Genomic DNA, 10544 nt, shown 5'->3' with positions numbered 1-10544 from the left:
GTGTTTGTTCATTCAAACATTAGTGACAAAAAGTCTGATGATAAACTTTGTATGAATGAACAACACATCAGTCAGTAAAGACAGAATGAAGCCATCAGATGTGTCAGATGATAAACTGCAGCTGTGTCTTTTTCTCTCCATCAGATTTCTGTCAACTTGAAGTCGACACAAACTCAGTGAACACAAAGCTCAAACTGTCTGACAACAACAGGAAGGTGACACATGTGAGAGAGGAGCAGCCATATCCTGATCATCCAGACAGATTTGACTATTGGCCTCAGCTGCTGTGTAGAAATGTTCTGACTGGTCGCTGTTACTGGGAGGTCGAGTGGAGAGGAGGGGTTTAATATCAGTGAGTTACAGAAGAATCAGAAGGAAAGGACAGCAGTGCTGACTGCTGGTTGGAAGAAACAATCAGTCCTGGAGTCTGGTCTGCTCTGATGATGGTTACTATGTCTGTCACAATGACACAGTAACATTCATCTCCTCCTTCTCTGTCTCTGCAGAGCAGCAGTGTATGTGGACTGTCCTGCTGGCACTCTGTCCTTCTACAGAGTCTCCTCTGACACACTGATCCACCTCCACACCTTCAGCACCACATTCACTCAGCCTCTACATGCTGGGTTCTGGTTGGGTTTTGGTTCCTCAGTGAGTCTGTGCTGTGTGTAGAAGCAGAGTGTGTGGAGTGACAGCAGCTTCAACTTTGTGCTTTAAATGTTGATGATGTTTCACTTTCATTTGAATCACTGACTGTGATTTCAGGTCAGAACATGTTTTTGTCTTAGAAGCAGTGAAATGAAGAATGTGAAGCTGAATTATGATCATGAACTTTGACATGTCCTCACAAATGAAACCCTTACATTAAGAATGCATGATTCCATGTTGTTATGGCTCTGATATTAAAATGTAGTATTATATAGGAGTTATGGACCTAAGTGGAAAACACCATTTAAAACTGCTGCAATACAAACACTAATAACTCCAACTCAATATTTGGATAAACTTTGACATGACAGATATAAAATAATGCCTGAGCCTCCCAACTTGTAACATAACTTGTCTGTCCGTTCTTTCTCTGCTCGCTCTCTCTCTCTCCTCTCCCCTCCCTCCCTCCTCTCTTCTCTCTCTCTCTCTCTCTCCCTCTCTCTCTCTCTCTCCTCTCTCTCCCTCTTGCTCTCCCTCTCTCCTCCCCCTCTCTCTCTCCCTCCTCCCCCCTCTTTCCTCCTCCTCCTCGCTCTCTCTCTCTCTCCCCCTCTCTCTTCTCTCTCTCTCTCCCTCTCCCTCCTCTCTCCCTCTCTCTCTCTCTCTCCCCCTCTCTCCTCTCTCTCTCTCCTCTCCCCTCTCTCTCTCCTCCCTCTCCTCTCCCTCTCGCTCCCTCTCTCTCTCTCTCTCTCTCTCTCTCCTCTCTCTCTCCTCCCTCTCCCTCCTTCCCTCCTCTCTCTCTCCCTCTCCAGTCTCATCTCCTCCGTTATCAATTGTCAGGTTTCTTCTGTTTCTCTCTGCTCCTCCTTCAACAAAATGACAACAGGCAGAATGACCGTTTGATATAATAACGATAATATTGCTCCTCACGTGAACTATACTTAATACTATACTACAGTAAACAACAAGAAACAACATCCAATCAAAACGTTTTAGTTACAGGCCTCGTATCAACAGGACGTCATGTTTGTAAATATAAAACTCATTTTTTTAATGAGTTGAGTTTTTTAATGACTCTCTCTCTCCTCCACTCCTGCCGGTGCCGCTCGCTTGGTATATAAATATATATACACAACACACTCGCGCTGGCTCCCTCTGGTGGACCATTTGTATATTACTACAGGTTTCATAGTTTTTTTTATGTTATTTATTTTATATGTTTTTTTTTCATACTTCTTGATACCACTTAGTATTTCGTGAGATACTTACCTGATTACTCGTATTACTTACTCTATACTGCCACTATTTACTTGACAGCAAGGGAGAAGATTTTTTCCAACTGACTAATAATTCAAAGTAACATTTTCACAAAAATATTCTAGAAAGATAAATCACCTTTGAAATCAATCAAAGACGATGTGGAAAAATTCTATATTTCTGCTGTAGACTGAACACAAGTTGAGTACTTAGTCCTGACAAGTCTTTCCCAGTGTCCTGCTGCTGTTGACCTAGTTTGAGAACGGGTTGGGTTGGACTCATTTCCCAGCAGCACTGTTCAGCACAATATTCTGGTAAAGCTCCAGGTCGGCTCTGTACTGACGACCATTCACTCTGCCACTGCAGACAAAAAGAGGGCATCAACCACTCCAAGTTTCCCTCCATACAGTCACTTGTTTGCAATTCTGAAGCATTTAAGGCAATTTACGATTTCAATTTGCAAAAACACAAAGGGAACATTAATATTCTACATTGTTTCATGATCATCTCTCAAACTCTATAATCTCCCCCTATATCCCTCCTCATTCTTTGTCAGGGTGAACCAATAAACCACTATAATTCCTTGGACGCTTCCCACAGGTGAGCAACCACAAGGAATCATGTATACTGACAGTCAAGAAATGCACCAACAACCAAGTTACATATTTGCTGCTGATAGAAGGTCTTAGGAATCAGATGGGCAAGCTTTATTCTACTGTTATGTAATGTATACAATGAAAATCTGACACAAATGAGGGCGGGTATATTGAGTCTGTGCAAACAAAGAAGTTTGTTCCCTGACATGAATGAATGTAACTGCAGCAGAGTAAAGATATCTTTGCTAAATTAGTATAATGTTAGGCCAATCAAATTTCATGAATGTAATCACAAATTAAATGTAGATTTCCTTTAAATCCAATTATGAGACAGCTGTATTATTCAGAAACAACAGAATACAGAACAATCACAGTAGCACCAAAGGAAAGTGACTGAATGAGATGCCCTTTACATTAAACTGTAACCCGGAACTGTGTGACACCGTTTGTTTGTCTAATTTACAGACTGGCATGCCGAACATGTACCCACTACCACCAGTGTAAAATGCTCTGGACAGAAAGTTCCACTGAATGTTGGATGTGATGAAAGTGAGTGAGCAAACACTGGTGGTCTGGTCCTGACAGACCTGTAGATGACTCTGTCAGAGAAGAAATCACAGCGCTGACTTTCTGGGTTCACCAAGATCACTCTTGCAACTGCACAGTTGACCGTCTGATACCAACGTACATGGGGGTGGTAACTGAAATCCAACAACAAAACACTTAGAACAATGTAACTGTATTATTAAGACCACATATTGTACGACGTCTCGTGCCTTTTTGTTGAGTCGTCTCTTCTGTTAGAGCTGATGACCTGCTGTCTGTAGCTTCCATCTGCCCCTTCAGGTACACCTGTACACATGATTTATGGAGTGTCTCAGCTCATTCATAGTAGCCTATATAAAACATCTTTCTGTGCTGGTTTACACCATCTCTTGCCTCTTAGTGTCAATCTGCGATGTTTAGTAAACTGTGGATCTGTATAGAAGTTACAAAAATGCTTTTACCATTTCCAGAGGGGTTTAGAGAGGCAGCCAGGCTAATCACTGGATACACGTCTATCGCATCCCTCTTCCTGTGTATGATAGCCAGCCGTTCAATCAAACATTTGTGACAGTGTGTATGTGACACAACAACATCAAAATGGATATAAACCTTAAGTGGCTACAGAGCAGAATGAAAGGTATTACAGGAGCACAGAAGAACAAGAGAGCAGAGGCTGGTGTGGTTCCCTTACGCCAGGGGGCTCAAAGTAGCGGGCCGCAACCGATATTTTGTGGCCCCCACTTGACATCAAAGTTTAGTGTTAGTGCGGCCCGCACATATTTCTCACACGCACTTATTTTACTGAGGCTTGTCCTGTGCATTTTATTTTTATTATTGATTGCCCCATCGTATTTCTCTGATATTTAGTTTGAATTTTTTTTAGAGTGGCAGCCTCCGTTCTGCTCGGCGTGTCGTTTCTGTCTCTGCATGCTGCACATTTCTCCGCTGCAGAGGAGTTTCCGCCCCCCGACACACACACACACACACACACACAGGCGTGCACACACACATGTGAGCGCACTGCACCAGAGGAATGAGAGCGCGCATTGAAAACTGTGCCAAGCGACGCGCTGTCTGTTGGACAGGGTCTCAGCAGCCTATAGCATGCTGGTATGTTGACGGTGTGTTTTCAGGTGCGGCGTGATCTCTGTGCGCATGTAGCAGTGCTCCGTCAGAATATAGTCCCAGAATGGATCAAAGTAGGAGACTGCCGCGTGTTTAATCAGCATTTCCATTTGTGCTCGCTGTGAATACGCAGGTCACATGAAGTACTTGGAGTTTCTTTCTTTCTTTTTAATCAGGATGCTAGTTGAATAGAACCTGTGATCTCAGAGCTGCCCTCACTGTAAACAAGCTGCGCACACGCCTGACTCCTGGACATGTGTCTCTGTGAGGAGCCAGTGAACAACTTCTTTTCATGTTAAGCAGCTGTTTATTTAATATTATATTCACAATAGATTTGTTATTCTAGCCTACATAAATGTCATTGTCTGTCCCTTTTCCCCCTCCCCTCCTGAGCTCCGTCACATACTCAACACCAATGATGGTAAATAATATGAGTAGATGTGAAGCAAACAGATATTTTGAACATGTAAAAATTCAGGGCTCACTGCAGATTTCCAGTCGGGTTACAGAGACGCTCCTTGACACGGACATGTGCGGGTTTGCACCACTGTTTACTCACATACAGCACAATCCCTCCTCTCTTCTTCTTACCGCTGCCAGTCACATCTCTGTCCACCCGTATGGTCACAAAGCCGGGGGCAGCAACGGAGGTTTCCGGGATGTCTGAGTGCAGCCACGTCTCCATAAAACACGTTTTTTTAATAAGCTGCACTCACGAGAATCCTCGTGCCCCTCGTACCGTTAATGCAGTGCCGCGCCCTGGTGGCTGCTTAGAAGGGGTCCAGGAGTTTATGCTTTGTTTTTCTTTGTTTGTTTGTTTATTCTGGGGCCCCTGGTAGTGCGCCAGAGACCAGGAAGGACAGCAGGCAGCTCACCGGGGAGGCAGCACTTTACCTGGGCACACACCTTGCACACACAGACAATCTTGTCAAGACCGCAGTGCCTGTCTTTAGCATTCCTTGTCCATACTTACCTGTAGGGTCTTAACCAAGACCTGTGTGCACGTGTCTGTGTGTGTGTGTGTGTGTGTGTGTGCGCATGCTGCCAGTCCAAATCTCCTACTTCCTTTTTTCAGTCAGGTTCCTTCGTGACATCTTGTAAGATGATCTTGATGACATTGTAGGGTGTGTTTGATGACATCACATAATGCCTTCATGTCAGAGTTTGTAACCTCAAATAGTGTCCTTGCTGTGGTGTGATGTCGGCATGATACGCATGCATACATCTGTACCATGCACAGATCTGTACCATGCAGGAATCACTATCACAGTCAGACGTTCATATCAATGAGCAGAGAGCTGCAGTGGGCAGAAATCCCCCCAGGTGGTTCAGGTGGGCCTTTGTAGTATTTGTGATCTGCTCATTGTAGCCTTTAATCATCGGCTGAGCATGAAGTCTGTAGTGCCTTCGCACTACTCAGTGCTCAGGCCCTAACAAAGGTGGGGGATGTAGCTCAGTGGTAGAGCCGCATGCTTTGCATGTATGAGGCCCTGGGTTCAATCCCCAGCATCTCCAAGGTCAGCTCTAAGAGTTAATTGTTTACACCTAACAAGTCCAATGTGCTTCATCTGGTCAAGTTCAGTAGAACTGATGGAGCCACTTGGGCTACGTTCAGTCTGCAAGGCTAAAGTGACCAAATCCCATTTTTTTGCACTAATGTGACCTGTATCTGATATTGTCATGACAGTGTGAACAGCTCAATTCCGATTTTTTTATATCCGACCCAGGTCACTTTCATATTGGTCCTAAATCAGATACTTATCAGATTTTTTGCAATGCGACCTCAGTCTGAACGGCTATGCGGCATATATCTGACTTTTGCGTCAGTGAAAGGCGACAGACGTCACAATTCTGCGACACAGGAGCGGGCAGACAAGCTGTGTTGTTAGCAACAAGCGCCTGTTGCCAGGAAGTAGAGCCCAACTCCAATGCGCGGCTCACAGATGAGGGAGATGTCCGACTGTGCGCTCGCAGACAGATTCAAAGGTTCTCGTCATTCTGAAGTTATGAATGTTGAATGTTATGAATGAAGTCAGTGTCGCTAAAAGCAGTGACATCACTATCCCACCACTCCGCACCCACAACGCATCTCTGTACAGACGCTGCAGCTACTGCTCTCTTCCTTCTCAGCGTTCTTCTTAATTTGGTTGTAATTATGTTGGCTACGATCGGACATTAACGTAAACAAAGCCACACAAGCACACATTGTGTGACGTCGTGTCCTCTTCTGCGCATGCGGGTCACTTCAGGGCCACAGTCCGTTCACACAGGAGAGTGGTAGCAGTCGCATATTATTTTGTAAACACTGTCGTGACCTTCCCTGGTCACCCCGGATTGTCAGATTCCTTCTCCTGTATTCAGAACATTGAGTGAAAGAAAATACCCTGGGTTTTGTAGTTCTTCAAGACCCTCGTTGGTATTCCCATATTGGGACATGTTGCCCCTTTATCTCCACCTACTAATTATCATAATTGGTCTAACATATTTATGACTATGAAACCCTTTGTCCCTTCTATGTTGGTTGATTTATCTTACGTCCATGCCTCCTAGTGCTTGGCCTTCACCGCATCAAAGAGTTCCTCCCTAACTCTTTGTAAGAGTTACAGATGTGTTTTTCTCTCAGTGTAAGCTTATATAATCAAATATATACGTGGTCTGTATCATGTCATTGCGTAAATAACCTTGTATACTTCACAACACCAAAAAATCGGATTTCACCAAAAATTCCTAATTGAGCATTAAGACCTGCAGTCTGAACGTAGCCTTGGAGAAGTGGCGAAACGTGTTCAAAAAACAATCCTTCAGTCCAGGTGTCTCGATGTAAACTCCTGAATAAACTGAGTTGTTCTCAGCTAACCAACGTGCAGCAGCTGATCAATGAACACAGCTGCACTGCTTCCTGAACCAAACTGGGCCAGCTCTCCTCCTGCAGCCGCTTTTTCAGTGTGACTTTAGTATGAACACACCTTACGCAAGCATGGACATGCTTGGAAGAGGTGACTTCACCCAGACCCACCTCCACCACATATAACCAATTTTTCCCACCAAACAGTTAGAACTGATGAAGCTGCTTGGAGGAGCAGAGAAACATCTTCAAGAAAAACTTGAAAAAGAAAAAAGAAAAAAAGTCCAGACGCTCTCTATGAACATGACCTGGATGACATGTAAACATACAGTGTGCTCTTTGTGATCTGTATTCTGGCTCTAAAACAAGTGCCCCTTGTGAGGGTTGAAGTCACAATCTTCAGATGATGAGACTAGACTCGCTGAGGTGAAACATGGTCTTATTTCTTTTTCTTTTTTACCAATGTTCCAATGTGAATTAAAAAATGATTAAATTATATACACTATTATTTATTTAATAGTTGTGATTGAGATATATTTTGTTTTCTTCAACGTTTCTTAATGCAGCTACAGTATCTCTTCTCTCATCTTCCTCACCTCCTCTTCCTCTGCCTCAGTGTCTCCTCTCGTTCTAAGCTGAGCTCCAGCTGACAGACTCTTCATTCTGTCTGTTACAGTTTTAAGCTGGATCCATACTCCGCGAGACAAAGAGCGGAGAACGCCCTCCACGGGTGGTAAGAGATACAAAAAAAAGGTCTTTCCGCACTGAGGTACCATACTCCGCGAGACGCGTGTGTGCAGAACTCCTCATACGGCCCGCCCACTAAACTATAAGGAAAGACTTTTACTGAGTTTTTTTACACACCACAAGGACTTGTGCCATGGCAAGAGGGCATTATACAGAGAGGGTGCCTGCAACAGCGTGAGATGTCCGGCGATGAGTTGTGAAAATGCGACATTAAAAGGTAACAATAGCAAAGATTCAGTGTTTGCGCCTTTATTACCACATTTGCACATCTACTGTGTTCCAATGTGCCTGCGATACTTCAAACTGTCCGGTGATGAGCTGTGAAGATGCGACATTAAAAGTAACAATAGCAAAGATATACAGACATTGTTAACGAGCCTATTATGCCCGGGTATGTAGGAGTATATAGAATGGTAATAACAAGTCACCATCTGGTATGTTGTGAACGGCTGTCTGGAGTTATTGGTGACAAATCACCCTGACTTGCCTTTCTTTCTTTCTTTTATTGCTCGTCATGCAAACCAGTATGGTCTTATCTAAATCTGTTGAATCAGTGCTGTTTATACACCTACCTATATACCTGGAGAGGCACTTGTGCTTCTCCACTTTCATCACGCCCACAATAAATTCCGACCAATCACAGCATGGTTGCCGCACAGCCTTGAAAGACAAAGTTCGGCCCGGACCCTGTGCACAGGAGTGCGGATCAGCGGGGCGGTCAGAGACAAAAAATGACGTCATTTTGTGGGCGTAACGTCTGCAGGGGGGGGAAAATGTCTTTGTCCTCGCGGAGTATGGATCCAGCTTTAGTTGTATGCAGATATCATCCTGGCAGACAATGGTCCCACTATAGCAGGATAATAACAATACTTTTTAAATGGGGTTCGTCATGTAACCATGTTCTATAACTCCTTAAACCAGGTGACTGCTGTCAGTCAGAGTGACTCAGCCTTCATGGATGAACCACACAGGTCAGATAACACTGTCCTCAGACCTGCTGTTCAGTCTGTTAGAAAGCTACGAGCACGTCACTACGCCCCCTCCCTGAACATGACCGGCTCGTTATTATCACTCATTCAGGTCAACAGCAAAATTAGCAAAACCCACATAGTAGCAACAAATCCTGCTCCTCCGCTGCATGTTCACCTGAACTGCGGATTCTGCTGTTCAGCAGCGAAACGTCTTTAAACCCTGTCTGTCTGTCTGTTTGTGTGAGGCTGCAGTGAGAGGGCTGTATGAGTCTGCACACACGTTTCAAATTAGATTAAGACTTTTCAATACTTTAAGGGCCTTCATTTTCCCACTATTGATTCATCAACTTTTAATACTTTTTAAGACCCCGCGGACACCCTGACTTCAAATGTCACTTTGTATAACAACTTCGTGCAGTGAAACTGAAAGTGTAATGTATTTTATTGTGTCAGCCTGAAACCATTCAACCATGTGTGGTCGAACGAGACTACACTAGTGTGCATGTGCATGGAGATCCAAATCCCAAACAATCCATGAACCAATAACACACACCGCAATTCATTTTATTCACCACTAGATGTCCGACTCAAGCACTGTGTCAGAGAGTGATAAGAGAAGATAAAATAAGATAAAACAGTGGAGACTGCGACCTGAACGCAGCGCCTTGGACCGCTCGGCCATCCTGACATGAAAAGCGTGCTGTCCACAACAAGTTTGGAAAAGCTCAAGGATGAACACTTAATAAACAATCTGAAATCTTCACTGACACTGAAGTGGACAGACTGAGAGTGTGTCTGTCTATGCTATCTCAACAAGTCTTGAGCCAGAGATGAGATTTTTCATCTGGTCACCACATGATGAATCATTCTGACTATTGTAGTACCTTGAGATCTGCCTTTCCCAGGTGTTTTGTCCTTAAGGTGAAGCAGTCTCTGCCTCAGGGTGAAACTGGGTTTGAAATGTGCTGGGACGTTTTATCCTTTGCCTCCTCATTGCACACCAGTTGTTCTCGGCCCAGCAATTTTAAAATGACAGTTTTTGGAAGTGTCAGATGGACTGTGCCAGGGTTTGGTCCTCAGACATGGAGGAGCATAAAGTGATCTTGGAGATGAAAAGAACTGTTGTTGGCAGGATTCGAACCTGCGCAAGGAAACCCCAATGGATTTCAAGTCCATCGCTTAACCACTCGGCCACAACAACCAGCAAAAGGTAACAATGAAGAGTCTGACAACCCAGGTTGGTTTGTCCAGGAGTGCATGGTCTTGTCCAGGTTGTCCTGTCCAGTTTGGTGTTGGTGCTCCTTTACTTGTTTCCATTTCATTCGAAGGTAAATCTGCGCCGACCAGAGTCTCTGTTTGACAGACAGCTATCACAGAAAGTTAAGTCAAAGTCAAAATTCCGGAATGAAAAGCAGAAATCTAGAATAAGTCATAAGTCAGACAGCACAAGAGAAGCAGAAAGACTGATGTGAAGCATCAAGGTATCATGCTGAAGGTTAGTTCATACTTTTAGACCTTCCTCACTTTGTGAGGCCTCAAACAGTCTTTATGCTGCTAAATATTGTATTAGACAAATGGAAAAGAATCATTGTTGTGCTAATATCACAGATGGATAGCATCTCCATCACAGTCTAATATAATGTTGTGGTCCAGGTGCTCCTAAAGCTGTCAGAAGATGCCATGTTTCAGTGTCTCCTTGAAGCCTGTGTAGATGAATGTATGGAGAGCAGCAGCAGCTTTGTTGTGACTCACAGCTCTCAGTCCTTGTAAATGATTGGAATGCATGTAGTGCTGTTTATTTCCACATTGTCCTGT

General features: G+C 44.1%; 2 non-coding genes across 2 annotated transcripts; one reads left to right on the top strand and one right to left on the bottom strand.

The window, feature by feature from the left end:
• Positions 1–5608: 5608 nt before the first annotated feature.
• trnaa-ugc (transfer RNA alanine (anticodon UGC)) lies at positions 5609–5681 on the top strand. Its single transcript has one exon. It is a non-coding gene; the product is annotated as a tRNA-Ala (tRNA).
• A 4168-nt stretch (positions 5682–9849) lies between these two features.
• Positions 9850–9930, bottom strand: trnas-uga (transfer RNA serine (anticodon UGA)). The gene has a single exon. It is a non-coding gene; the product is annotated as a tRNA-Ser (tRNA).
• Between the last annotated feature and the right edge of the window lie 614 nt (positions 9931–10544).

This window comes from Parambassis ranga, unplaced genomic scaffold (assembly GCF_900634625.1).
Source record: "Parambassis ranga unplaced genomic scaffold, fParRan2.1 scaffold_37_arrow_ctg1, whole genome shotgun sequence".
Classification (NCBI taxonomy): domain Eukaryota; kingdom Metazoa; phylum Chordata; class Actinopteri; family Ambassidae; genus Parambassis; species Parambassis ranga.
This window is presented reverse-complemented; position numbering and strand designations above follow the sequence as displayed.